Below are 27,865 nucleotides of genomic sequence, written 5' to 3'. Positions count from 1 at the left end.
TTTTATTTTACTAGGAACAGCACTTGGAATGGTACCGTGCTAATGAAGTCAGATAGCATGATGACAAATACTAAATAGTTAATTAACATAAAAAATAAATAAAACCTAGATGAACTATTATACTTTATTCAAAGATTTTGCCTAGAAGTGGACATGTCGAATTTATAAGGTAGCTACAGCGAGGGTAGTCTCCAAGGCCATCCTACAAAATCTATTTTGGTGATTCGTCAGGTGATGGCATAAAGTTTAGGCTATATTTCCAAGTGAATGAGGTGCTTGCTTTCACCAAACAAATGTTCAAAGAGCAGATGATTGACTGGGGGAAAAAACAACGATAGATTGGATCAACTTGTAATGAGTGGCAGCAGACTGCTAATCTATGTTCAACATTATTTAGCTAGATAACAAACTTTAGTAACCTCGCGAGCGCGAAAACACACACTGCAGCTTTGAAACATTGTCTTGTATAATGTCATCATTTTCAAAAGTAGCTAGATAACGTTATTCAATTACTGCTTTTTAGAGTATCTCGAACTGGCTTCATCTTGCGTTTGTTTGTAATTTGTTGCCTTGCATTTCAAACTGGCTAACTTTAGAACAAGGCGCGATTAGGTTGGTTACTGAGTCGAAGGTCCTTACTACAGTACTTTTGATTGGGCAGTGCGTTTCCCTGGTAACAGTAGGCGGAAACAACACTGAACTCTACCAGAGGCGTAGGAGGAAGCCATATTACCCAAACCAAACCACTGCCCCAAACGGCCTGAGTGAACTATATTCCTTTATCCACCATCTTCGGCTACATGTCATCGAAGATGATCCAAGTTGTCATGCTGTAATTTTAGCTATCTATAGTACTGCTACTGGTATAATTAGCTGACCAGATGTAATGTTAGTCTACTGTTATATTTAAGTGAACATATTGCACTGCAGCAAGTGACGTTAGCTAGTGTTGCAAGTTTACATTGATTTGTCAATGCTTCTTTATCATTTGTCATTAATAAGCAGGGAAAAACACAGTGGGGTGTGTGTACATTCTTGTTTGGTAGCGTATGACAGTTAGTGGCAGCAGCACTACTTACTGGTGGTTTTGTAGCCCACAGCAGACCATTGTGATGGTTAATGCATTAATTAAAACAATCAATCAGTCCCACTCATCCGTCTGAAGTAGGTATACGTCTTTGGTGAATACCACCACCCTGAGAACCTGCCTTTAGACATTATAGTGTTTGTGTCAGTTGGGCAACTGCTGACACATAGCTAGGTTCATTACCCGTACGAGCGAAGGCAGAAACGCCTTTGAGGTCATGAACGTCGTGCTTAATGGCATTAAACCCCATATCTGGCAGAGGCCTGGCAGACTGGAACGGAGGTGGGACAGACAGCAGAGACATATGGTCCCTCTTGGCCATGGCAGAAATGCCTGTGTTGCTTTCGGACTAGGACCTCTTTACCACCTGGATGTGCAGGGAATAGGCTGCTATGGCACTCTCATGCACGATGCTAGCAGCATTGATATGGGACTTGGCAATTCTTTGAATAAGATACATGAGGGAAAACACTGTGTAATGCCATATGTGTCTGTGTCAGTGTAATACTCTCACTCTGAGATTAAACTGACATCTTAAACTGGGCTATTCTGCCAAGGACGAACACTAGTGCCAAAAAGCAGCTTAACAACCGATCCCCTGGCATAGCATAGGCTACTCCAGTTGAGGAAGAAGTGTGGATTTCAGGTCACTATAACATATTGTTTAAGATATGTCTTTTGTTACAAGAAAATAAGGCAATAAGACATGGTGAAGTATGCAATGAAACCACATAGATATGATTTTATCATTATGCATCTTGACAGTATGGGTTTTAACCTGTCTGGATGCACAGAGAGGATAATCCCTGTTGCACTGAGGGGAGTGCATCATGTTCTGATGAATGACAGTGTAGCTTCACACAGATTACCTATTTCCATTCCACATATGCACCATATTTATACATTTTAAAGGGATATGTTTCTCACAATTTCTCTTTAAAGATGATATTGTCACCAGAGCTTGCTTTGGCAGCTTCCCTGCCCTTTATGATAGCATTAGTGAGCAACTGCTCATTTGTTATGCTTTGGTTAAAATATCATATCAAAACAAGGCATGATAAAATAATCCTTACAATGTGTGTGTGTGTGTGTTCGTGTGTGCGTGCGCGTGTGTGTGTGCCAAGAGTGAACCAAGGAAAATAAAGTGTCACAAGAATCACAATGTCAAAATTACAAGAGATATGAAGCTGTAAATGCCCCTCCACCCCATTCCCAATCCAAGACTGTATGGCCTGTCTCCAACAGACAATGTGGTTCATCATTGGATACGATGGTCTACCAGTAAGCACATGTGTGTGGTTCTGTGTGTGGGTCAAACAATATATTTTTACACATGGAATGATTGATATATTTTCCTTTCAACAAATCAATGGTAATAGCCGTGTTTGGATCTTAAAACTCTTTCATTCTTGTAGTGGAAAGAGGTTATAAACGACTGTTGATAGGGGTGAGATTAAACAGTGTATTACTCCCCAACCCCCTCACTAGATCCACTTTGTAAATACCACCTTCGTTTTAAAAAGTAAATGCAACTGAGCCTGTGTTGAAATGGGATGCAGCTCACATCCTTCTCTCCTAGCCTGTAAGAAGTTCAATCTGTTCCAGGACAATAATCACAATCTGTTTGACTTTCCTCCCCCTGGCATTTTAGCTCGGGTATGTAAGACTATTCAGGACCTTGACATGGTAGACAGGACAGAAATGAGAGAATAATGTTCTGAGGTAAAGCTGATTGAGTTGGAAAAAGCAAAAAAGTATTCTTCAGTTTTTTGTCAGTATATTGCTGATGTTTGATTGTTTAATTATTAATCTTGACAAAAAATACAGACCTTTGTTTATACAGCAGTCAAAAGTTTGGACACACTGTCACGACTTCCGCCGAAGTCGGGTCCTCTCCTTGTTCGGGCGGTGCTCGGCGGTCGGCGTCGCCGGTCTTCTAGCCATCATCGATCCACTTTTCATTTTCCATTGTTCCCGTGACTGTGCCCTTCCCCATTCACGCCTTAGACAGTTGACCATTAGGGTCAGGGTTGATTAGGGTGGCCACCGCTCCTCTGGGTATGGTGACGCAGGGGGAACACAAGGAGAGAATCAGTCTCTTCCTCATTGACTCTCCTGCACTTCTCGTGGTGCTAGGCTTGTCTTGGCAACTGGTTAGCTTGTCTTGGCAACGGAGGGCTCTCACGTGGTGGTCGCGAGAGTGCTGGGGGAGTTGTTTAGGTGTTTCCGTTGGTGCTACTACGGTGGAAAGTCCAGACCAGGTCTCCACCGTGCGCATTCCCCCTGGATATGCCGATTTGGCTCTCGCCTTTTCCAAAAAGAAGGCGACTCAATTACCACCCATTGACGGGGGGTTGTGCGATAGATCTCTTGGTAGACGCTGCACTTCCCAGGAGTCACGTGTATCCCCTCTCACAGGCGGAGACGGCGGCTATGGAAACATATGTCTCTGAATCCCTGCGTACATTCAGATCCTCTACTTCACCCACCTCCTTGAGTTTCTTTTTTGTGAAGAAGGATGGAGGTCTGCGCCAGTGCATTGACTACCGAGGCCTAAATCAAATCAAATCAGATGGAGAGGGACAGCATTTCAGCCGTGCGTAATTGGCTGACTCCCACCACGGTAAAGGAAGTGCAGCGGTTCCTAGGGTTTGCCAATTACTACCAGAGGTTTATCCGGGGTTTTGGTCAGGTAGCGGCTCCCATTGCCTCACTGCTGAAGGGGGGCCCGGTACGTTTGCAGTGGTTGGCTGATGCGGACAGGGCTTTTGGTCACCTGAGGGCTCTGTTTACCTCGGCTCCCGTGCTGGCACATCCGGGTCCCTCTTTGGCCTTCATAGTGGAGGTGGACGCTTCCGAGGCTGGGATAGGAGCCGTGCTCTCTCAGCGCTCGGGTACGCCACCGAAACTCGGGGGACCGGGAGCTGTTGGCTGTCGTCAAGGCTCTAAAGGCGTGGAGACATTGGCTTGAGGGGGCTAAACACCCTTTTCTCATCTGGACTGACCACCGCAATCTGGAATACATCCGGGCAGCGAGGAGACCGAACCCTCGTCAGGCAAGGTGGGCCATGTTTTTCACCCGTTTTGTTTTTTCCCTTTCCTACAGACCAGGTTCCCAAAACGTGAAGGCAGACGCACTGTCTCGACTGTATGACACAGAGGAGCGGCCCATGGATCCCACTCCCATACTCCCGGCCTCCTGCCTGGTGGCGCCGGTAGTGTGGGAGCTGGACGCGGACATTGGGCAGGCGTTACGTGCAGAGCCCGCTCCCCTCCAGTGTCCCGCAGGGCATCTGTATGTTCCGTCTGCTGTCCGTAACCGGTTGATCTATTGGGCCCACACGTCACCCTCCTCTGGTCATCGTGGGAACGGTCGGACGGTGCTCTGTTTGGTTGGAAAGTACTGGTGGCCTACCTTGGCCAACGACATGAGTGTTTATGTTTCCTCTTGCTCGGTGTGCGCTCAGTGTAAGGCTCCTAGGCACCTTCCCAGAGGGAAGCTACACCCCTTACCCATTCCACAAAGGTCTTGGTTGCACTTGCCAGTGGATTTTCTTACCGATCTCCCCCCCTCACAAGGAAACACCACGATCCTGGTCGTTGTGGATCGGTTCTCTAAGTCCTGCTGTCTTCTCCCTCTGCCCGGTCTCCCATGGCCCTACAGACTGCAGAGCTCTTGTTTACGCACGTCTTCCGGCACTACAGGGTGCCTGAGGATATAGTGTCTGATCGAGGTTCCCAGCTCACTTCGAGGGTCTGGAAGGCGTTCATGGAACCTCTGGGGGTCTCGATCAGCCTTACCTCGGGGTTTCATCCCGAGAGTAATAGGCAGGTGGAGTGAGTGAACCATGATGTGTGCAGGTTTCTGCGGTCGTATTGCCAGAATCGGCTGGGGGAGTGGGCAGCATTCGTTCCACTAACCTCTCCCCCTTCCAGTGCGTACTGGGGTACCAGCCGGTTCTGGCGCCTTGGCATCAGAGTCGGACCGAGGCTCCTGTGGTGGACTACTGGTTCAGGCGCGCGGAGGAGACATGGGAGCCGCCCATGTTCACCTCTAGTGCAGACCGTCACCTCAGTGAGGCCCCGGTGTTCGGACTGGGGGACTGTGTCTGGCTCTTGACCCGGAACCTGCCCCTCCGCCTGTCCTACCGGAAGCTGGGCCCGCGGTTTGTGGGGCCATTTAAAGTCCTGAGGAGAGTGAAGGAGGTTTGTTATAGGTTACAGCTTCCCCCTGACTACCGTATTAACCACTCGTTCCATGTGTCTCTCCTCAGGCCGGTGGTGGTTAGCCCGCTCCAGGAGTCTGAGGTGCGGGAGGTTCCTCCGCCCCCTTTGGACATCGAGGGGGCCCCGGCGTACTCCATTCTCTCTATATTGGATTTGAGTCGTTGGGCGAGGGGCCTTCAGTACCTCGTGGAGTGGGAGGTGTACGGTCCGGAGGAGAGGTGCTGGGTTCCGGTGGAGGACATGTTGGACCCTTCAATGCTGCGGGAGTTCCACCGTCTCCGTCCGGATCGCCCTGCGCCTCGCCTTCCGGGACGTCCCCGAGGCCGGTGTCGGCTCGCTGCTGGAGCCTGCACAAACTGTCACGACTTCCGCCGAAGTCGGGTACTCTCCTTGTTCGGGCCGCACTCGGCGTTCGGCGTTGCCGGTCTTCTAGCCATCGTCGATCCACTTTTCATTTTCCATTTTGTTTTGTCTTGTTTTTCCACACACCTGGTTTCAATTCCCTCATTTACTTGTTGTGTATTTAACTCTCTGTTCCCCCCCATGTCTTTGTGTGGGATTGTTTATTGTAGTGCTTGTGCATGTTCCCCGTGAGCGCACAACAGGTTATTTTTGTGCCCATTTATCTTGTTGTTCTGGATGCCGTTGGTTTTGCTTAATAAATCTCCGGTTATTACCCAGTTCTGCACTCCTGCGCCTGACTTCTCTGCCGCCAATTACGCACATACATCTACTCATTCAAGAGTTTTTCTTTATTTTTACTATTTTCTACATTGTAGAATAATAGTGAAGATATAAAAACTATGAAATAATACATATGGAATCATCATATGGAATACATATGTAATCAAAGTAGCCACCCTTTGCTTTGATGACAGCTTTACACACTCTTGGCATTCTCTCAACCAACTTCACCTGGAATGCTTTTCCAACTTTCTTGAAGGAGTTCCCACATATGCTGAGCACTTGTTGGCTGATTTTCCCTCGCTCACACCCGGTCCGACTCATCCCAAACCATCTCAATTGGGTTGAGGTCAGGTTATTGTGGAGGCCAGGTCATCTGATGCAGCACTCCACCACACTCCTTCTTGGTCAAAAAGCCCTTACACAGCCTGGAGGTGTGTTCTGGGTCATTGTCTTGTTGAAAAACAAATGACAGTCTCACTAAGCTGCAGAATGCTGTGGTAGCCACGATGGTTAAGTGTGCCTTGAATTCTAAATACATTTCTGACAGTGTCACCAGCAAAACACCCCCACACCATCACACCTCCTCCTCCATGCTTCATGGTGGGAACCACACATGTGGATATAATCTGTTCACCTACTCTGCGTCTCACAAAGACACGGCGGTTGGAAACGAAAATCTCAAATTTGGACTCATCAGACCAAAGGACAGATTGCCACCGGTCTAATGTCCATTGATCTTGTTTCTTGGCGCAAGCAAGTCTCTTCTTATTATTGGTGTCTAGTAGTGGTTTCTTTGCACCAATTTGACCATGACGGCCTGATTCACGCAGTCTCCTCTGAACAGTTGATGTTGAGATGTGTCTGTTACTTGAACTCTGTGAAGCATTTATTTTGACTGCAATTTCTGAGGTTGAAAACTCTAAATAACTTCTCCTCTGCAGCAGAGGTAACTCTGGGTCTTACTTTCCTGTGGCACTCCTCATGAGAGCTAGTTGCACCAAAGTGCTTGATGGTTTTTGCGACTGCACTTTCAAAGTATTTGAAATTTTCCGGGTTGACTGACCTTCATGTCTTAAAGTAATGATGGACTGTCGATTTCTCTTTGCTTATTTGAACTGTTCTTGCCATAATATGGACTTGGTCTTTTACCAAATAGGGCTATCGTCTGTATACCACCTCTGCCTTGTCGCAACACAACTGATTGTCTCAAACACATTAAGAAGGAAAGAAATTCTACAAAATAACTTTTAACAAGGCACAACTATTCATTGAAATATATTCCTGATGACTACCTAATGAAGCTGGTTGAGAGAATGCCAAGATTGTGCAAAGCTGTCATCAAAGCAAAGGGTGTTCACTTTGAAGAATCTCAAATGTAACATATTTTTAGATTTGTTTAACACTTTTTTGGTTACTACATGATTCCATATGTGTTATTTCATAGTTTTGATGTTGTCAATGTTATTCTACAATGTAGAAAATAGTACAAATAAAGAAAACCTTGGAATGAGTAGGTGTGTCCAAATGTTTGACTGCTACTGTACATTAGACAGATATCAAGAATCCCTGCCTGGGGTGGAATGAGCTGGAACTGAGTGCCATAGAGAATAGTCATCGATGGCCTATGCTCCCAAAGGAGCGATGGGCCTAAGGAAGTAAGTAAGTTTGTTTAATACATTACGCTACCTGATGCATGTACATGTACTGTACAATGTACAGTATTTACCTCCTATAATTAATTTGGTTATAGTACTGTAATAAACTGTAAATAACATAACTTTCTACAAAACTGCTGCTGCTGCCTACAATCGATTTGAATTAGACCTGTCTGCAGAGAGCCACAATTCCTGACAACAACAACAACGTTCTGTCATCAATCATGATGATGTTAACCCATTTGCTGCCCATATCCGACAGTGGTGACCTCTCATACAAGACAATGGGGATAATAGTCAGTGAAGCACTTTTCTTAGCTGCCTGCTGTTTTCAGAGTACTTTTGATTGCATGTTGATGATATTGGACATCCCCCTCAGGCTACAGTCATTTATCACATCACCACGACAATAACACCAGTGTCCTTTTGCTTTTATGATGCTCTTTTCCAAAACAATCACTGGCTACTTGGTATTGTGTCTGTAAATATGGCCATGCTGTCTCCATTTATATAATGTAAGTATACTCCCTGGCAACTGTGTAAGAGAGGGCTAAAGGTCTGCTGACCAATAAGAGAGAAGGAGATAGGAAACGAGAGAGTCGGAAGGTGGGAGCTAAGTCAGTTACCTCTCCCACTAGGCAAAAACAATTATCATCAATGTCTGAATCGCTGTCTGGACAAAGATAACACACTTTATGGCTAGACTGCAGCACTAGTCTACCCAAGCTATAACTATTAATGGCTGCTAATGTGCATCTCTGTGTATCTATGGGTATAGGCATGTTTGGTGTAAGTAGGATTCTTTGAAATGTGAATGAATATGTGATATGATGGTGTGTTTGTGTGTGTGTGGCCATGTGCATCAGAGTTTGTGTGTGTCTGTGGCCATGTGCGTCAGAGTGTGTGTGTGTGTGGGAGAGAGAGAGGGCCATTCTGTTCTCCCGTACATTAAGCTAAGTGCTCCTTGGCTCTCCAGAAGTAGTAAATGGAGTCTTAGGCCTGAGGAGATGTTGTCTTCCAGCTCTGAATGAAAAGCAGAGAGTGTCCCCAGCCTCAGATCACCGCTCCTGTGAATCATCAAAATCAGAGGACAAAGACAGGTGCCTCTCTTTTGTAAGTGTGTGTGTGAGTGAGTGTGTCCATGCTGGTATGTATGCATGTGAGTGTGTCTCTGTATATAAATGCATTTCTTCATGTGGGAAATGTACTGTGATGGTATTTAATTCACGCTACATACGGTATATCGCCTGTGTCAGCACTCTTTCCATTTCTTGACATTCAAACAGAATCCCCCCTAAAAATATATTAACATAATACCACCAATTCCTGACAGTATCATTACACCAGTGCTACCCTCTACATCTCTGAATTAAGCTCAAACTGCTGGAATCCATTTTAAATGCAATCCTTTGACAATCATATCTTACTATGACTTAAATCTCATATACAGCAAGAGGTAAGCCCCACAGAGGAACATTAAATGGGATGTTTTGTGCAGATAATAATCATCTCTCTGCAGTGGATCTTGTTCCTCTGTGGTACTGCTGCGGCGGATTTTGGTCTTTAATGATGTGAGTACTGTAGGACTGAGTGTGCTGCCGCTTGCATCAGTCCCTCACTTTATTCTCTGACCGTCTCTCTCCACAGCTCTTGGGTTTGAGAAGTGCTAGGATTTGACATAACAAGCACAGTGCTCACTGTCTCTCACTTCATCAGAAGAACCTACTTATCTTTGAGAGAGCCTGTGTTCCGTTATGTAATTATACAGCATTATTATGCATACAGTCTTTGTGTGATATTCTGTAACAGGTAAGAATTATAATCTGTGTCGTACTGTATTGTGTGCATAGAAATAACTAAAATAATAAACTCTCAGATACTTTTGAAGTCTCTTTTTCTTTTCAGGACTGATTGCAGTTACTTTCATCAGCTATATTACTCATATTCAATGCTGAACAGGGAAACAGTGATCACTATGCCCTCAGTGTTATTGCTCAGAGAAGAAGGTGCACTGACCTGGGAGTGTTGATAGATCAGGGTGATACTTTGAAACACTTTGACTAAATTAATAGCATTCATGGAGTTCATGTTGCAACAGCCAATGTTCTGCCAATTAATGATGGGTGCCATTCATTATAGATTGAGAAGCATTAGACACGCATGGCATCTTGTTAATTGATCGTCAGTCAGTATTCTTCTTCTGGTATTCTTCTGGTGACACCAGCCTTTGGTCATGGACTGCCCTGTATTTCTCTGTGCAGGTGCGCACCTATGTTTGCAGGAAGGGAAGAACTCATATTAATATCCCAATTGAAATTCTGTTTTAACATTTAGTGAGAGCAGATCCCGTGCTTTTCACAAAAGGCCAACACATAATTCCAATTCTCCTTTATGCCAATGTTAATGTTCTTTTCACTGTTTTTCTTAGATTATACTTGAGAAAAAGCCCAATCTGTGGTTAAGTATAGAGTTACAACAAGAATGAACCAGACAGAAAGCTTCACTGAGACACAAAATAAAATAGATGTAACCTACTAAGGTAAGGCCGAATTAAGTAGGAAAGCATGCCTATTCATATTTGCTTGGGTCATCTTGATGAATTCATGCTTGTAACTAATCAAGCATAAAACGAACAGTGGAACCTGTAATGTTTCTAGTAGTTGTTCAGATTAGGACTGACTCATGACTCAGCCATTTAGCTTATTGAGAGAAAATTGTGGTGTGGCCCACATATCACATTGGCCTAATTCACAGAATTTTCTGAAGAACTTTAATGGAAAGGTCATGAATAATGCATGTATCCAGTGTCTGTCCTATCCACCAACGCGATGTAGTAGTGGTGTTTTTAAGACGCAAATTCATTACTGAAATAATTTATGGAGTCAGGACCATGGACAGCGGTCATTCGCGGAAAATGTCTTTCAGGACCGTGGACAGCGTAATATGAAAAAACTGATGTCGCCTAGTCGGCCTTCTGTGGTTACAAACTACACTAAACAAAAATATAAACGCAACATGTAAACATTTCAAAGATTTTACTTAGTTACAGTTTATCGAAAGAAATCAGTCATTTAAATAATTCATTATCCCCCCGATCAGCATATTACACCTAACGCATTGCGCTTTTAGCAGGATAAACTACTTTCAATATTATACCAGCCTTGTATGTTTTCAAATATTTAAGATACAGAATGAATAGTTTTAATCAAGTGAACTTGAAAACATTGCTATAAGGTGAATCTGTAAATTTGTTTTATTTAGCCTACACACTACGCTGTTCGAGACTGTGGCGGGAATTATAATTTGGCACAATGGTTTGCAACAGGTCGAGCTGTTGTCGCATCAAATGGCATTTGAAATGATGCCGGCGAGAACAAAACTGACTCCATTACAATAACGAGTCACAATGATACACTGCCAGATTAACATAAGGCTATATGGCACAAACTTTTCAGCAAATACAATCCGTTTTACAGCACAATTAATTTGCCTTTCAAATGTATGCCATTCATCTTCAGCATGTCATCTGAATTTCTTTGTTGTTGCTTTGCCCCAAAAACATGCAAAAACGATCCATTTCCATTGCTCAATATGAAACTTTAACAATGTAGAATAACATCAGTTGAAGAATAACATGAGCTCTTAAATCTGTAAAAAATATGTTCGTTAAAAATCCTCGGTCTGGAAATCAAAACCTCTCATCACATCCTACAGTACTGCACGTCGCAGTGTTTCACGTCATTCTCCCTCTAACGAGATTGTTCCATTAGATGGAATTGCCTGCATCACTCAATGAAATACAATTTTTTATTTTACTTTCTCTCCTAGCTATCCTCTGCCCCCTCTGCTCCTCTCTCTCTCACTCTGACTCTCTCTCTCTCTCTCTCTCTGTCTATCTCCTTTTTCCTGAAGTAGCCCACTGCAGAGAGAGAACTGCATCGAAAAAACACACCGGAAGACATGAACTACCTCAGTTCTACAGTGTGGTAGCAGCAAATTCAGATTCGTAAGACACAAGCAACTCGCCTGGTACAATGGCTAACAATCAGGGCCATCCACTTTTCCTCTCTCACACAAAGGTAAGCGCTTTGATTTCTCGAGGGAACGTTGTGGGAAAGCAGAGGTTGTTCTTATTCAAGTAGGCTAGCCTACAGGGATTCGTTTACATTGCTTCATATAGCCTTTCGCGGAATACAGCATTATGTTCATTATAGGCAATGTGTAAAGTAAAATAGCAAAATACACTTTTTGATATTGTCATATGCAAAGTTCGGTTACGTAGGCCTAATTCTTGTATGACTGACTGCAGTGCAACTGTGAGGGGGATGTTGGCAGGAATACCCACTTTATTCAGAATAAAATGCTATTTCCTGCTCAGTCTCATTCATAGCTTACGGCTGAAGTTTACCAGATTTTTCAGTGGAATTGCCTTTGAAACCATACTGACAAATATTATGTGCTTGGTGTTTTTGTTGGAATGGAGTGTCTATGCTTGACTTTTCTTTATAGTCCGTGTAAAACATGTGCTTCAAACCATCCAGATACACTACTTGGAGTATTTGGGATACTAAGCTATAATGTAGGCTAACATCAAAGAATACAGTTTGGTTTTAGTCCTGTTACATCAAGGCTATCCCTTTAGACATACCCACCAAGTAAAGTCATGATGTCCATGATATTTGTTCTTTATTCAAATAAAATTGAAGTCAATAGTTGCTAATGTCTAAAATCTCTGCAAGTCTGAAACAAGCTCTCGTCTGCGTTGAATGAATATCAGGCGGCCAGTCACCCCGGGCGCTTAAAGCACTCTGCATACGGCCAAAAAGAGCGCAAGGCTGCGGGTACAGTAGCGAGCTGGGTACTGATTCAACGATTGATAGGCTACCAAAGAGAACGTCCAGTGAAGCGGAAATTTGCATCAAAGTGCTCTGTAGTAGGAGAATTATAAGCTTGCTTGGTAATATTTAAGTTGTCTTCAAAACGGCTTGACATATTTTCATGTGAGGTTTTGTCTAGCTGGACAGTTGGTGGGAAATATGAGACTATTTTTCTTTATCCTCACTTGACTTTTAATGGTGTTGACAGCTAAATGAAGTCATGTGTAGGACATGGCTTTCAGATGAAGGAAAACGCTCATGGAAGAGGAAAGGGCTTTATTTTTTCACATCAGATCACCAATCAATCCTGTATCTTATATGCTTGACACACCCCACTGGGCACAGACTCAATTCAAAGTATATTTCACATTGGTTAAACTTAATTTTATTGAAACGATGTGGAAACAACATTCATTCAACCAGTGTGTGCAAGGTGGGTCAAATCTAAACCCAAACCATTTTCTCCCAGGTGGACCATACACTATAGGGGTACATACTAATACACCCTTCCAAGGGTACTAGGACCCCTAGGGGTACTTGGCCTATCTACAAGGGGTTCTTGGGAAGACTCATGAGACCATAGGCCTACTGGTGAAATGCACATGAGGGGGTACTTCAGGGGTACTCCGGGTAGAGCACAATTTAGTTGGTGGTACAGTAAATAAAAAAGATTAGGAACCGACCACTATAGCAACCCCACCTGACTCAAAGCTACATCCTTGAGAGGTAGTTCATTGACACTGGCCCAATGACAATTCAGTAAAAGTGGAGGCTCCAAATAGACCCAGTGCGTCAGCCTTGTAAGTCCCCCGGTCTAAGCACGAAGCAAATGAAACATTAACAGATAAATCATTTGCATATATCTAGAATGAGTCAACCCGGTAATTACTTGGCATTGTAAAATAATGTTACTCAGCCACGTCCTCTAAACTCGCTTGCCCATCTTCAATGAACATTTGAACCACAGAATTGAATCCTTGTTTTTCATATTACTAGAATACTTCTCTTACTCAGGATACCCATAGTACTGTTGTTTATCAGAGCAATGTTTTTCCTGCACAAAGTCTCACATCTCTTCACACATGCATGCCTCCATTTTCACAATTTTCTCTCATGTTGTATTTTGGGTTTGCCTCTTTCCAAACGGCTGTCAACCTGGTGAAGCACAGCCACAGACTATAGTGTAAAAGCTGCATCCAGCAGCAAGCGGTGTGCTCTCCAGCTTCTCCTTTAGGGCTCTCTGTGTTTCCTAGCTCGGTGGTAAGTGGTGTGCTCTCCAGCTTCTCTGTTAGGGTGTTTCTCTCTGTGTTGTGCTCCCAGCTTCTCTGTTAGCTCGGTGGTAAGCGGTGTGCTCTCCAGCTTCTCTGTTGGTAGTGCTCTCTGTTAGTTCCTAGCTCGGTGGTAAGCGGTGTGCTCTCCAGCTTCTCTGTTAGGGCTCTCTGTGTTTCCTAGCTCGGTGGTAAGCGGTGTGCTCTCCAGCTTCTCTGTTAGGGCTCTCTGTGTTTCCTAGCTCGGTGGTAAGCGGTGTGCTCTCCAGCTTCTCTGTTAGGGCTCTCTGTGTTTCCTAGCTCGGTGGTAAGCGGTGTGCTCTCCAGCTTCTCTGTTAGTGCTCTCTGTTTCCTAGCTCGGTGGTAAGCGGTGTGCTCTCCAGCTTCTCTGTTAGCTCGGTGGTAAGGGCTCTCTGTGTTTCCTAGCTCTCTGTGTTTCCTAGCTCGGTGGTAAGCGGTGTGCTCTCCAGCTTCTCTGTTAGGGCTCTCTGTGTTTCCTAGCTCGGTGGTAAGCGGTGTGCTCTCCAGCTTCTCTGTTAGAGCTCTCTGTGTTTCCTAGCTCGGTGGTAAGCGGTGTGCTCTCCAGCTTCTCTCTGTTAGGGTGGTAAGCTCTCTCCAGTGTTTCTCTGTGTTTCCTAGCTCGGTGGTAAGCGGTGTGCTCTCCAGCTTCTCTGTTAGGGCTCTCTGTGTTTCCTAGCTCGGTGGTAAGTGGTGTGCTCTCCAGCTTCTCTCTCCAGTTCTCTGGGCTCTCTGTGTTTCCTAGCTCGGTGGTAAGTGGTGTGCTCTCCAGCTTCTCTGTTAGGGCTCTCTGTGTTTCCTAGCTCGGTGGCTTCTCTGTTAAGCTCGGTGTGCTCTCCAGCTTCTCTGTTAGGGCTCTCTGTGTTTCCTAGCTCGGTGGTAAGCGGTGTGCTCTCCAGCTTCTCTGTTAGGGCTCTCTGTGTTTCCTAGCTCGGTGGTAAGGGGCTGAGCTCTCCTAGCTCGGTGGTAAGCAGGGCTCTCTGTGTTTCCTAGCTCGGTGGTAAGCGGTGTGCTCTCCAGCTGGCTGGGTGACCATATGGGCCAAACTGCTAAGTATTATGTGACATAGGTTGCGTAAATGGGAACTAGGTGATATTCTAATACAAATCCCAGAGATCAGTAGCAGTTACCTGATATATCATTGGCCATTATACCCTGCATCATCAGCTGGATGTGCTGTTCAGTGAATGCAATGTATTTCAGCCTTTAGTTTTAATGAGGACACACTGTAGTGTGGGGAGTTGAGTGCATATCCAAGTGCCATTCATTTTGACCAGCACTGTCACGTGATATCACAACACTATTAGTTCCATTCATATTAAATCAAAGTTTATTGCTTGCATAAACAGGTTTGCAGATGTTATAGCAGGTGCAGCGAAATACTTGTGTTTCTAGTACGAACAGTGCAGTAATATTTATCAATACAATAACAATACACACATAATCCCAAAATATATAAAAAAGATCAGAACGAGCAATATCAGAATGAGCAATGCCCAAGCCCGGAATATATATATACATATAAATTGTGTGTATAGACAGCATGGACAGTTTATGAATAGAAAAAAGGTGCAGCAGTATTAATACAGGATGAGCCATGACTAGAATACAGTATATACAGTACATATAAAGTGGGTAAAACAGTGTGTAAATATTGTTAAAGTGACCAGTGTTCAATGTTTCTATACACATGGGGCAGCAGTCTTTAAGCTGCAGGGCAGAGTACCGGGTGGTAGCCAGCAAGTGACAGTGTCTAAGGTGCCAGGCAGAGTACCGGGTGGTAGCCAGCAAGTGACAGTGTCTAAGGTGCCAGGCAGAGTAACTGGCAAGCTATGGAGAGCCATGTGGTTGTGGGCGGTGCAGTTGCCGTACCAGATGGTGATGCAGCCCGACAGAATGCTCTCGATGGTTTATCTGTAGAAGTTCAGGAGCATCTTAGGAGTCACTCCGAATTTCTTCAGCCTCCTGAGGTTGAAGAGGTGCAGTGGCTCTTCTTCACTACGGTGTGGGTGTAGTGGGACCATTTCAGGTCCTCAGTGATCCTCTCCACTGCGGCCCTGTCGATGTGAATGGGGGCGTGCTCTCTCTGCTGTCTCCTGTAGTCCATGATCAGCTCCTTCATTTTGTTGATGTTGAGGGAGAGGTTATTTCCCCGGCACCACTACGCCAGGGCACTAACCTCCACCCCGTAGGCCGCCTCAGCATTGTTGTTGATCAGGCCTACCACTGTTGTGTATCCACTAAGTCATAAGGGACATAGAGTACAGAAGGGGGCTGAGCACACACTGCCTGGGTGACCCCTGTGTTGAGGATCAGCATAGAAATGGTGTTGTTGCCCCGCCTCACCACTTGGGGGCGACCCGTAAGGAAGTTTTGGACCCAGTTGAACAGGGAGGGGCTCAGATCCAGGGCCACTGCAGTGGTGAGGGAACTTTTCTATTGTTATTGGCATGGGGGGAATTCCTATGGCTTATCTACACTAAGCAGGGGATTGATTGATTGATTAATAACTCCAGTTATTATAGGTTAAAAAGGGATTGCCAACCGGCAACAGCAGTACGAAGTAACCATAAAAGTTTACTGTAAATCGTTCGCCATTATCAAAATGTCCTTGTGAAGGTTGACTCCACTACAGAGCAGGTTTCTGTCAGGGGTAATCTGTGTACCTACATGGCTAGTGGGCCTTAGCTCTCCTCCATTCCTCTCTCACTTTCTCTATTCTCCTTCAACCCTCTCTCTTTCTTTTCTGTCTACCCCTCTCCTCTTTCCAGTTACCCATCTCATCTCTCCTTCCTCCTCTCCCCTGCATCTCTCTCCACTCCTCCTGTCTCCATTCCACTCCCTTTTCCCATCCCTCTTTATACATTCCTCTCTTTTGTCTGTATTCCACCATCTCTCTCTCCATGTAATGTCATCAGGATGTCCTAAATGAATACCTCCCAGGCCCAGGCTCTTTCTTGCAGATGAGGTCATGCGGTCTCCATTTTGATTGGATTACGTGCGGGTCAGTCCATTTAGAGATTGGACCTGCCCTGTCTGATGCGGATGGAACAAACCGTCTACCCACGCTTGTCTTTCAAAGGGGAGGACACTCACAAGTCAAACATGACTAAGACTGAATACATTCAAATATAGATTGCATCCCCAACATTGGTTGAATGTGAAAGTATGTGACAGGATATTGAATAAAAAACAGTGTGGATTAGTCTAATAAGGAGCATAAGTTGCTAGTATTTCCATCATAGGATGTTTGCACTTGCATTCACATTGAACCACATCATTAAAAATAGTCCACATGCAAGTGGAGTGCATACAGGGAGGCCAAGGACACTGGCAGCTGGTTGTTCATTACTGCTTTGCGTGAGTGAGTATGTTTGGTCCAGTCTGTCATTCAGACTGCACAAAGCAGGCAGTATTGATGATCTATTATGATCTTATGAAAACATATGAAGTGTTTCCTGCCCTCAGTAGGTATTGGTCAGGAAACCAGTAAACTCCTCTAACCACCTAATTAGTACAGTGCATTTGGAAAGTATTCAGACTCTTTGACTTTTTCCACATTTTGTTATGTTACAGCCTTATTCTAAAATTGATTAAATTCGTTATTTTCCTCATCAATCTACACACAATACCCCATAATGACAAAGCGAAAAACAACAACAACCTTATTTACATAACTGTTCAGACCCTTTGCTATGAGACTCAATTGATTGGACATGATTTGGAAAGTCACACACCTGTCTATATATACCAAGCCATGAGTTTGAAGGAATTGTCTGTAGAGCTCTCAGACAGGTTTGTGTCGAGGCACATATCTGGGGAAGGGTACCAAAACCTTTCTGCAGCATTGAAAGTCCCCAAGAACACAGTGGTCTCCATCTTTCTTAAATGGCAGAAGTTTGGAACCAACAAGACTCTTCCTACAGCTGGCCGGGGGAGCAATCTGGGGAAAAGGGCCTTAGTCAGGGAGGTGACCAAGAACCCAATTGTCACTCTGACAGAGCTCTAGAGTTCCTCTGTGGAGATGGGGAGGACCTTCCAGAAGGACAACCATCTCTGCAGCACTCCACCAATCAGGCCTTTATGGTAGAGTGGCCATATGACAGCCCACTTGGAGTTTGCCAAAAGGCACCTAAAAACTCAGACTATGAGAAACAAGATTCTCTGGTCTGATGAAACTAAGATTGAACTCTTTGGCCTAAATACCAAGCATCACATCTGGAGGAAACCTGCCACTGTCTCTACTGTGAAGGATGGTGGTGGCAGCATCATGCTGTGGGGATGTTTTTCAGCGGCAGGGACAGGATCGAGGCAAAGATTAACGAAGAAAAGTACAGAGAGATCCTTGATGAAAACCTGTTCCAGAGCACTCAGGACCTCAGACTGGGGAAAAGGTTTACCTTCCAACAGGACAACAACCCTAAGCACACAGCCAAGACATCAGAGGAGTGGCTCCGGGACCAGTCTCTGAATGTCCTTTAGTGGCCCAGCCAGTGCCCGGGCTATTTTGGTTAGAACCAGTTTGCGCTGTTCTGTGAAGGGAGTAGGACACAGCGTTGTACGAGATCTTCAGTTTCTTGGAAATTTCTCGCATGGAATAGCCCATCATTTCTTAGAACAAGAATAGACTGACGGGTTTCAGAAGAAAGTTATTTGTTTCTGGCCATTTTGAGCCTGTAATTGAACACACAAATGCTGATGCTCCAGATACTCAACTAGTCTAAAGAAGGACAGTATTATTGCTTCTTTAATGAGGACAACAGTTTTTAGCTGTGCTAACAGAATTGCAAAAGGGTTTTCTAATGATCAATTAGCACTTTAAAATGCTAAACTTGGATTAGCTAACACAACGTGCCATTGGAACACAGGAGTGATGGTTGCTGATAATGGGCCTCTGTACGCCTATGTAGATATTCCATACAAAATCAGCCGTTTCCAGCTACAATAGTCATTTACAACATTAACAATGTCTACGCTGTATTTCTGATCAATTTGATGTTATTTTAATGGACAAAAAAATGTGCTTTTCTTTCAAAAACAAGGACATTTCTAAGTGACCCCAAACCTTTTAACGATAGTGTATTTCCCTTTAGTCCAAAAGGTAGAGTCATTATGCATGAGATCAGATCCAGCAAATTGTCCTCAAATCAAATGTATTGGTCACATACACACTGTTAGCAGATGTTATTGCGAGTGTAGCGAAATGCTTGTGCTTCTAGATCTGACAGTGCAGCAGTATCTAACAGGTAATATCTAACAATTCCACAACACAACCTAATATCTAACAAATTCGTCAACAAAACCTAATACACACAATCTAGTAAAGGAATGGGATAAGAATATATAAGTATAAAATATATGGATGAGCAGTGACAGAGCGAATAAGATGCAATACATAGTAAAGAATAGATAGTGAAGGATACAGTATACATTATATACATATGAGATGAGTAATGCGAGCTATGTAAACATTCTTGAAGCGGCATTATTAAAGTGACTAGTGTTCCATTTAATAAAGTGGCCAATGATATCAAATCTGTAGGTAGGCAGCCGCCTCTTTGTGCTAGTGGTGGCTGTTTAACAATCTGATGGCCTTGAGATAGAAGTTGTTTTTCAGTCTCTCGGTCCCAGCTTTGATGCACCTGTCCTGACCTCGTCTTCTGGATGGAAACCGGGTGAACAGGCAGTGGCTCGGGTGGTTATTGTTCTTGATGATCTTTTTTGCCTTCCTGTGACATCGGGTGTTGTAGGTGTCCTGGATGGCAAGTAGTTTGCCCCCGGGGATGCGTTGTGCAGACTGCACCACCCTCTGGAGAGCCTTGTGGTTGTGGGCGATGCAGTTGCCGTACCAGACGGTGATACAGCCCGCCAGGATGCTCTCAATTGTGCACCTGTAAAAGTTAGTGAGGGTTTTCGGTGACAAGCCACATTTTTTCAGCCTCCTGAGGTTGAAGAGGCAGGGGGGGGGGTCCAAAAGTCCACAATCATCTCTTTTGTTTTGCTGACATTGATTGAGAGGTTATTTTCCTGACACCACACTCCGAGGGCCCTCACCTCCTCCCTGTAGGCTGTCTTGTTGTTGTTGGTAATCAAGCCTACCACTTTTGTGTCGTCTGCAAACTTGATGATTGAGTTGGAGGCGTGGCAATGCAGTCATGGGTGAACATGGAGTACAGGAGGGGGCTGAGAACGCACCCTTGTGGGGTACCAATGTGGAGGATCAGCGGAGTGGAGATGTTGTTTCCTACCTTCACTACCTGGAGGCGGCCCATCAGGATGTCCAGGACCCAGTTGCATAGGGCGGGTTCAAGACCCAGGGTCTCAAGCTTAATGATGAGATTGGAGGGTACTATGGTGTTGAAGGCTGAGCTGTAGTCAATTAACAGCATTCTTACATTAAAAAGTTTTCTCTGTTTCCTTCTTCTCAAACTCTCATTTAAATCTGTATTATAGTGTCATCTTTAACCGGTAACAAAATGCAGGTTGCCGTTTATTGTCATGAGTCTTGTCTTGGAGGCAAAACTGAGTGATTTCCCCTTAGATATGAAAGATACAAAGTTATAATTGGCTATATTGAAAAAAATAATGTAAATACAGATGTGCTTTTTTTTTCTTAGTTTGAGGGTTAGGCATTAGTGTTGGCAATGTGGTTAAGGTTAGGTTTGAAATTTTATGACTTTGTTGCTGTGCCAGTTAGTTACCACTCTGCAGACCTACCTCCAGAACAAGATTCATGGCAAAAAATGCTAACCTGCTAACACCATAAATACTTTTCTCAGTTTGTGATAACTTTTTATTAGTGTCAGTAGCCCGGCAAAATGCCCTAAAATCATGTCTTGAATCTGATCATTTGTCTGCGGATTAGTTGGAAAGTTGCAGCCACGTAATAGTTGACCTAGAGTTTTTTCCCCAGTCTAAAGAGGCTGAAGGAAAGCAGAGGCACCATCCATCACCCAGACAGAGGCTATCGCTAGACCAGGGCCTATTTCAAGCCATCCTCAGACAGTTCACACTAATGGTAGCTGCATGTCTTGTGTTAACCCCCTGTATGCCAGTCCACTCAAATCAAATCTTATTGGTCACATACACATATTTAACAGATGTTATTGGTCACATACACATATTTATCAGATGTTATTGGTCACATACACATATTTAACAGATGTTATTGGTCACATACACATATTTATCAGATGTTATTGGTCACATACACATATTTATCAGATGTTATTGGTCACATACACATATTTAACAGATGTTATTGGTCACATACACATATTTAGCAGATGTTATTGCGGGAGCAGCGACATGCTTGTGTCCCTAGCTAAAACAGTACAGTGGTATCTAACAATTCACAACAATAGACACAATTCTAAAAGTAAAATAATCAAATGAAGAAATATCTAAATTTATACATCTTTCCCGTGACAGAGGAACCCCACTGGGCCAATCTCTGGGAGTGGTATGGTAAATAGTAGTGTAACTGCCCCTGTTGATCTGGCGGCCTGTGCTTTCTCAGTCTCGTCAGTGGTGGTCAGGTGAGGTGGAGTGTGAGGGCCTTGGTATGCACACAGGTCTTCACTGATCCTCATCACCACTGACAGGGCGGCTTGGGCTATGCTCTACAGACTCTCTGACAGACACTGGACACACACACACACCCACAACCCACTGTGTGTGTGTGAGAGAGAGAGAGAGCATGAGTAAGAGAGCATGTGTGTGTGTGTGTGTGTGTATGTGTGTGTGTGTGTGTCTGTGTGCGTGCGTGCATACGTACGTACTTTGTATTTAGAGGTGTGTGATCACCCAACTCATGACCTGCATGAAACACAAGGAAGCATCAATGTCTTGAGAGTCTGTCAGGAGTCTTGACAAGCCACTGGCAGGGCCTGACTCTGAGTTCACATAACAGAAGCAGAGTTCTAAAATATTAACTTCAGAATGGGATCCAATAGGAGAGTAGTACAGTGTAACAGATGGGTTGAGACAGACAGGACCCTGCTACGAGAGACAATGATAAATACCACAAGACTCTGCTACTAGAGACAATGATACATAACACAGGACCCTGCTACTAGAGACAATGATAAATAACACAGGACCCTGCTACTAGAGACAATGATACATAACACAGGACCCTGCTACTAGAGACAATGATACATAACACAGGACCCTGCTACTAGAGACAATGATACATAACACAGGACTCTGCTACTAGAGACAATGATACATAACACAGGACCCTGCTACTAGAGACAATGATACATAACACAGGACTCTGCTACTAGAGACAATGATACATAACACAGGACCCTGCTACTAGAGACAATGATAAATAACACAGGACCCTGCTACTAGAGACAATGATACATAACACAGGACCCTGCCACTAGAGACAATGATACATAACACAGGACTCTGCTACTAGAGACAATGATACATAACACAGGACTCTGCTACTAGAGACAATGATACATAACACAGGACCCTGCTACTAGAGACAATGATAAATAACACAGGACCCTGCTACTAGAGACAATGATAAATAACACAGGACCCTGCTACTAGAGACAATGATACATAACACAGGACCCTGCTACTAGAGACAATGATACATAACACAGGACCCTGCTACTAGAGACAATGATACATAACACAGGACCCTGCTACTAGAGACAATGATACATAACACAGGACCCTGCTACTAGAGACAATGATACATAACACAGGACCCTGCTACTAGAGACAATGATACATAACACAGGACTCTGCTACTAGAGACAATGATAAATAACACAGGACCCTGCTACTAGAGACAATGATAAATAACACAGGACCCTGCTACTAGAGACAATGATAAATAACACAGGCAATAGGGGTACTGAAAAATTAACAATCCATATAAAAGGATCATTGGTCAGAAGCCAGCCAATGAGCCAAACAGGATAAGCAGAGTCACCTTGAATCAGCGGTGTCATTTTGCCCAGTAAAATTGCATTATGGGAGTTGAAGCCTGGGCGGTGATTTGTGGCCTCCTGACAGGGCTTCATTGTTCATTAGGCCCTATAGAGAGCAGCTCAGAGACACACTGGACGGACGACCTTAAAGACACCCTCAGTCCCTCACACACCCTCATTCTCTCTCTCTCTCACACACACACACACACACACACACACACACACACACACACACACACACACACACACACACACACACACACACACACACACACACACACACACACACACACACACACACACACACACACACACACACACACACACACACACACACACAATCTCACTCACACACATAATCATCAGAGTCCGTAAATTCTGTTAATCAAAAATACTACAAACTATATAATTTCATCATTTATATTTTACAAAATAAGGACACACACCTGTCTCCAACAGAATCAGCCTTCTTCCATTGGAGGATTTAGTAAATCCTTGGTTGACAGTTTCCAATATACCTTCTCTTCCCACCAATCCGTAATGTATATTTTATGCAAGCTATAATATGAGAGTGCAGCCAGGGAGATGAAGTAAATCTGTGATATACTGTAGGTCTTAGTTTACACTTTGATCACTCACAATAAATCATGTCACATTGCAGGGTTATGTTGGGGTCTCCACCAGCCAACCCAGGCCTCTGACGACTGGGAGGGTTTCCCCTGCCCACTATGTGTGTGCCCTAATTAATGTGTATGAAATCAGTGACCATGCCAAATCAATTTCCTTCCAACACCCACTGTTTGTGTGTGTGTGTGTTGATGACACTGGTCATTTGCCTTCAGCTTTCCTGTGAATCCTCCCCTTGCATGGATTAAAGGATGACACTAAGGTTCTGCTTGGGTCACCACATCCCCTGTAATGTACCAGCGCTTTATCAAAGACACATTTATTTGGGCCAGAACCTTGTTTATTAGTTCCTTCTCCAACACAAATTATTATGATTCGGCACATTTCCTATCTCTGTTTAAGGCCTGAGACTGATGTCGACTCATGAAATATAGAACAGGAGAGCTCTCCCGGGAATTGAATGTACTTTGGTAATATAAACTGAGAGTAATATGCCAAAGCCATTTTCTTCACATCACTCAAAGAAATGATCAAAAGGAAAGGGAGCAGGCAGGCAGGATGGTGAGTGAATGTTTAAGATAGTTTGGTGTCTGCTGTTTCTGCATCATTGTCTGGTTATGAATGTAGCTGTGGAATTCACCTTATCTGACTGGAACCTTTCTGTCTCTCCTCCTGTCTTTCTGTCTCTCCCCTGTCTTTCTGTCTCTCCCCCTGTCTTTCTGTCTCTCCCCCTGTCTTTCTGTCTCTCCCCCTGTCTTTCTGTCTCTCCCCCTGTCTTTCTGTCTCTCCCCCTGTCTCTGTTTCTCCCCCTGTCTTTCTGTCTCTCCCCCTGTCTCTGCCTCTCCCCCTGTCTTTCTGTCTCTCCCCCTGTCTTTCTGTCTCTCCCCCTGTCTTTCTGTCTCTCCCCTGTCTTTCTGTCTCTCCCCCTGAACCTTTCTGTCTCTCCCCTGTCTTTCTGTCTCTCCCCCTGAACCTTTCTGTCTCTCCCCCTGTCTTTCTGTCTCTCCCCTGTCTCTTTCTCTCTCTCCCCCTGTCTTTCTGTCTCTCCCCCTGTCTTTCTCACTCTCCCCCTGTCTTTCTGTCTCTCCACCTGTCTTTCTCTCTCTCCCCTGTCTCTTTCTCTACCCCTGTCTTTCTGTCTCTCCCCTGTCTTTCTGTCTCTCCCCCTGTCTTTCTGTCTCTCCCCCTGTCTTTCTGTCTCTCCCCCTGTCTTTCTCTCTCTCCCCCTGTCTTTCTGACTCTCCCCTGTCTTTCTGTCTCTCCCCCTGTCTTTCTGTCTCTCCCCCTGTCTTGCTGTCTCTCCCCCTGTCTTTCTGTCTCTCCCCCTGTCTTTCTGTCTCTCCTTCCTGTCTTTCTGTCTCTCCCCCTGTCTTTCTCTCTCTCCCCCTGTCTTTCTGACTCTCCCCCTGTCTTTCTGTCTCTCCCCCTGTCTTTCTGTCTCTCCCCTGTCTTTCTGTCTCTCCCCCTGAACCTTTCTGTCTCTCCCCCTGTCTTTCTGTCTCTCCCCCTGTCTTTCTATCTCTCCCCCTGTCTTTCTGTCTCTCCCCCTTTCTTTCTGTCTCTCCCCCTGTCTTTGTCTCTCCCCCTGTCTTTGTCTCTCCCCCTGTCTTTCTGTCTCTCCCCCTGTCTTTCTGTCTCTCCCCCTGTCTTTCTGTCTCTCCCCCTGTCTTGCTGTCTCTCCCCCTGTCTTGCTGTCTCTCCCCCTGTCGTTCTGTCTCTCCCCGTCTTTCTGTCTCTCCCCCTGTCTTTCTCTCTCTCCCCTGTCTTTCTGACTCTCCCCCTGTCTTTCTGTCTCTCCCCCTGTCTCTGTCTCTCCCCCTGTCTTTCTGTCTCTCCCCCTGAACCTTTCTTTCTCTCCCCTGTCTTTCTGTCTCTCCCCCTGAACCTTTCTGTCTCTCCCCCTGTCTTTCTGTCTCTCCCCTGTCTCTTTCTCTCTCTCCCCCTGTCTTTCTGTCTCTCCCCCTGTCTTTCTCACTCTCCCCCTGTCTTTCTGTCTCTCCACCTGTCTTTCTCTCTCTCCCCTGTCTCTTTCTCTACCCCGGTCTTTCTGTCTCTCCCCCTGAACCTTTCTGTCTCTCCCCCTGTCTTTCTGTCTCTCCCCCTGTCTTTCTATCTCTCCCCCTGTCTTTCTGTCTCTCCCCCTGTCTTTCTGTCTCTCCCCCTGTCTTTCTGTCTCTCCCCCTGTCTCTGTTTCTCCCCCTGTCTTTCTGTCTCTCCCCCTGTCTCTGCCTCTCCCCCTGTCTTTCTGTCTCTCCCCCTGTCTTTCTGTCTCTCCCCCTGTCTTTCTGTCTCTCCCCTGTCTTTCTGCCCCCCTCTTTTTGTCTCTCCCCCTGTCTTTCTGTCTCCACTGTCTCTTTCTCTCTCTCTCCCTGTCTTTCTGTCTCTCCCCCTCTCTGTTTCTCTCACCCCGTATTTCTTTACCCCCTTCTCTTTGTCTATTTGTCCCACAGCCGGACCAATGAACACCACAGCCAGTGAGGGTATCTTCCTGTGGTGACTGCAGAGTCCAGGTTTTCCCCTGTTGCATCTTCAGATCCACCACTCTGCTCTACTCCCAAACCCCTCCACCAGCTTACATCCATCTCCCTCCTACCCTTCCTACCCCTCTGTACTTCCACCCCTGAACCTCCGTCAGAGTAAAAATGGACGACAGCTACGATAACAGGACTTCCTTAGTGAAGGGGGCCAAGGACATTGCCAAGGAGGCCAAGCGGCACGCCGTCAAAAAGGTCAACAAGGTCGTGGACAGCGCCACAGACGAGTACTCCCAGCGCAAATACAGCCGGTTTGAGGATGAGGTAGACGAGGGGGATGACTTTTACCATAATCCCCTGAGGCAGGACGGAGGCTACAATGACAATGACCAGGCCAGTGATGCCAGCGATGCCACAGAGGGCCATGATGATGAAGATGAGATTTACGAGGGGGAGTACCAGGGGATCCCAGCGGCTGGAGACAGGAAGGCCAGGGAGGGGCAGGTGGCTCTGGGGCAGCCCGTCACAGACAGCCTGAGAGAACGTAAGGAGCTGGAGAAGGAGAGGCAGGCGGACGAGGAAGAACTGGCCCAGCAGTATGAGCTGATCATCCAGGAGTGTGGCCATGGCAGGTTCCAGTGGCAGCTGTTCCTGGTGCTGGGCCTGGCCCTCATGTCGGATGGGGTGGAGGTGTTTGTGGTGGGGTTCGTTCTGCCCAGCGCCGAGACGGACATGTGTGCTCTGGGTGGCTCCAACTCCAGATCTGGATGGCTAGGTAAGGGGTTTGGCGTTTGGAGTGTGTGTGTGCATGTGTGTGTTCATTTGTGTGTAAAACATCAAATCAAACTTTACTGGCCACATACACATATTTAGCACATGTTATTGCGGGTGTAGCGAAATGCATGAGTGCTATAACTGGTTTGTGTAAGAAGAAGACAGGATTAAATTACTGTCCACCTAGACTAGGCTCAAATCCCTGTCATTCGCGTGAAGAACAGAAGGAAATACAGGGGGTGGAGATTGGGGTACCTTGTGAGAATTTGTCGGCAAGTGGGTAACCTGCCTCTACCATCCGTTCTACTGGACAACGGGCAATCACTGGAGAATAAACTGGATGATCTCTGTTCGAGACTATCCTACCAACGGGACATAAAAAACTGTAATATCTTATGTTTCACCGACAACACGGATAATATACAGCAGGCTGTGTTTTGTGCATCAGCAGGACAGAACAGTTACATCTGGGAAGACGAGGGGTGGGTGTGTGTGTCTATTTGTCAATAACAGCTGGTGCGCAATGTCTAATATTAAGGAAGTCTTGAGGTATTGCTTGCCTGAGGTAGAGTACCTAATGATAAGCTGTAGACTACACTATCTACCAAGAGAGTTTTCATCTAAATTTTTCGTAGCCGTCTATGTACCACCACAAACTGATGCTGGCACTAAAACTGCACTCAACAAGCTGTATAAGGTCATAATAAAACAAGAAAATGCTCATCCAGAAGCGGCACTTCTAGTGGCTGGGGACCGTTTTACCTCATTTCTACCACCATGCCAATTTTCAACCAGAGGAAAAAAACTGCAGCCCACCTTTACTCCACACACGGAGACACATACAAAGCTTTCCCTCGCCCTCCATTTGACAAATCTGACCATAATTATATCCTCCTGATTCCTGCTTACTAGCAAAAACTAAAGCAGGAAGTACCAGTGACTCGCTCAATACGGAAGTGGTCAGATGACGAGGATGCTACGTTACAGGACTGTTTTGCTAGCACAGACTGGAATATGTTCCGGGAATCATTCAATGGCATTGTGCCTCGACGACATCATCCCCACAGTGACCGTATGTACATATCCCAACCAGAAGCCATGGATCACAGGCAACATCCGCACCGAGCTAAAGGCTAGAGCTGCTGCTTTCAAGGAGCGGAACACTAATCCAGACATTTATAAGAAATCCCACTATGCCCTCAGATGAACCAACA

The 27,865-nt window shown here is 45.2% G+C and overlaps 1 pseudogene; it reads left to right on the top strand.

Annotated features, from left to right (window-relative positions):
* The first annotated feature begins 11,649 nt into the window (after positions 1-11,649).
* The window catches only part of LOC135513526 (synaptic vesicle glycoprotein 2C-like), a 63,640-nt pseudogene continuing 47,424 nt past the window's right edge, over positions 11,650-27,865 (top strand).

Source organism: Oncorhynchus masou, chromosome 25 (genome assembly GCF_036934945.1).
Source record: "Oncorhynchus masou masou isolate Uvic2021 chromosome 25, UVic_Omas_1.1, whole genome shotgun sequence".
Lineage (NCBI taxonomy): Eukaryota > Metazoa > Chordata > Actinopteri > Salmoniformes > Salmonidae > Oncorhynchus > Oncorhynchus masou.
The sequence above is the reverse complement of the archived record's forward strand: the minus strand, read 5'-3'. Positions and strand labels throughout refer to the sequence as shown.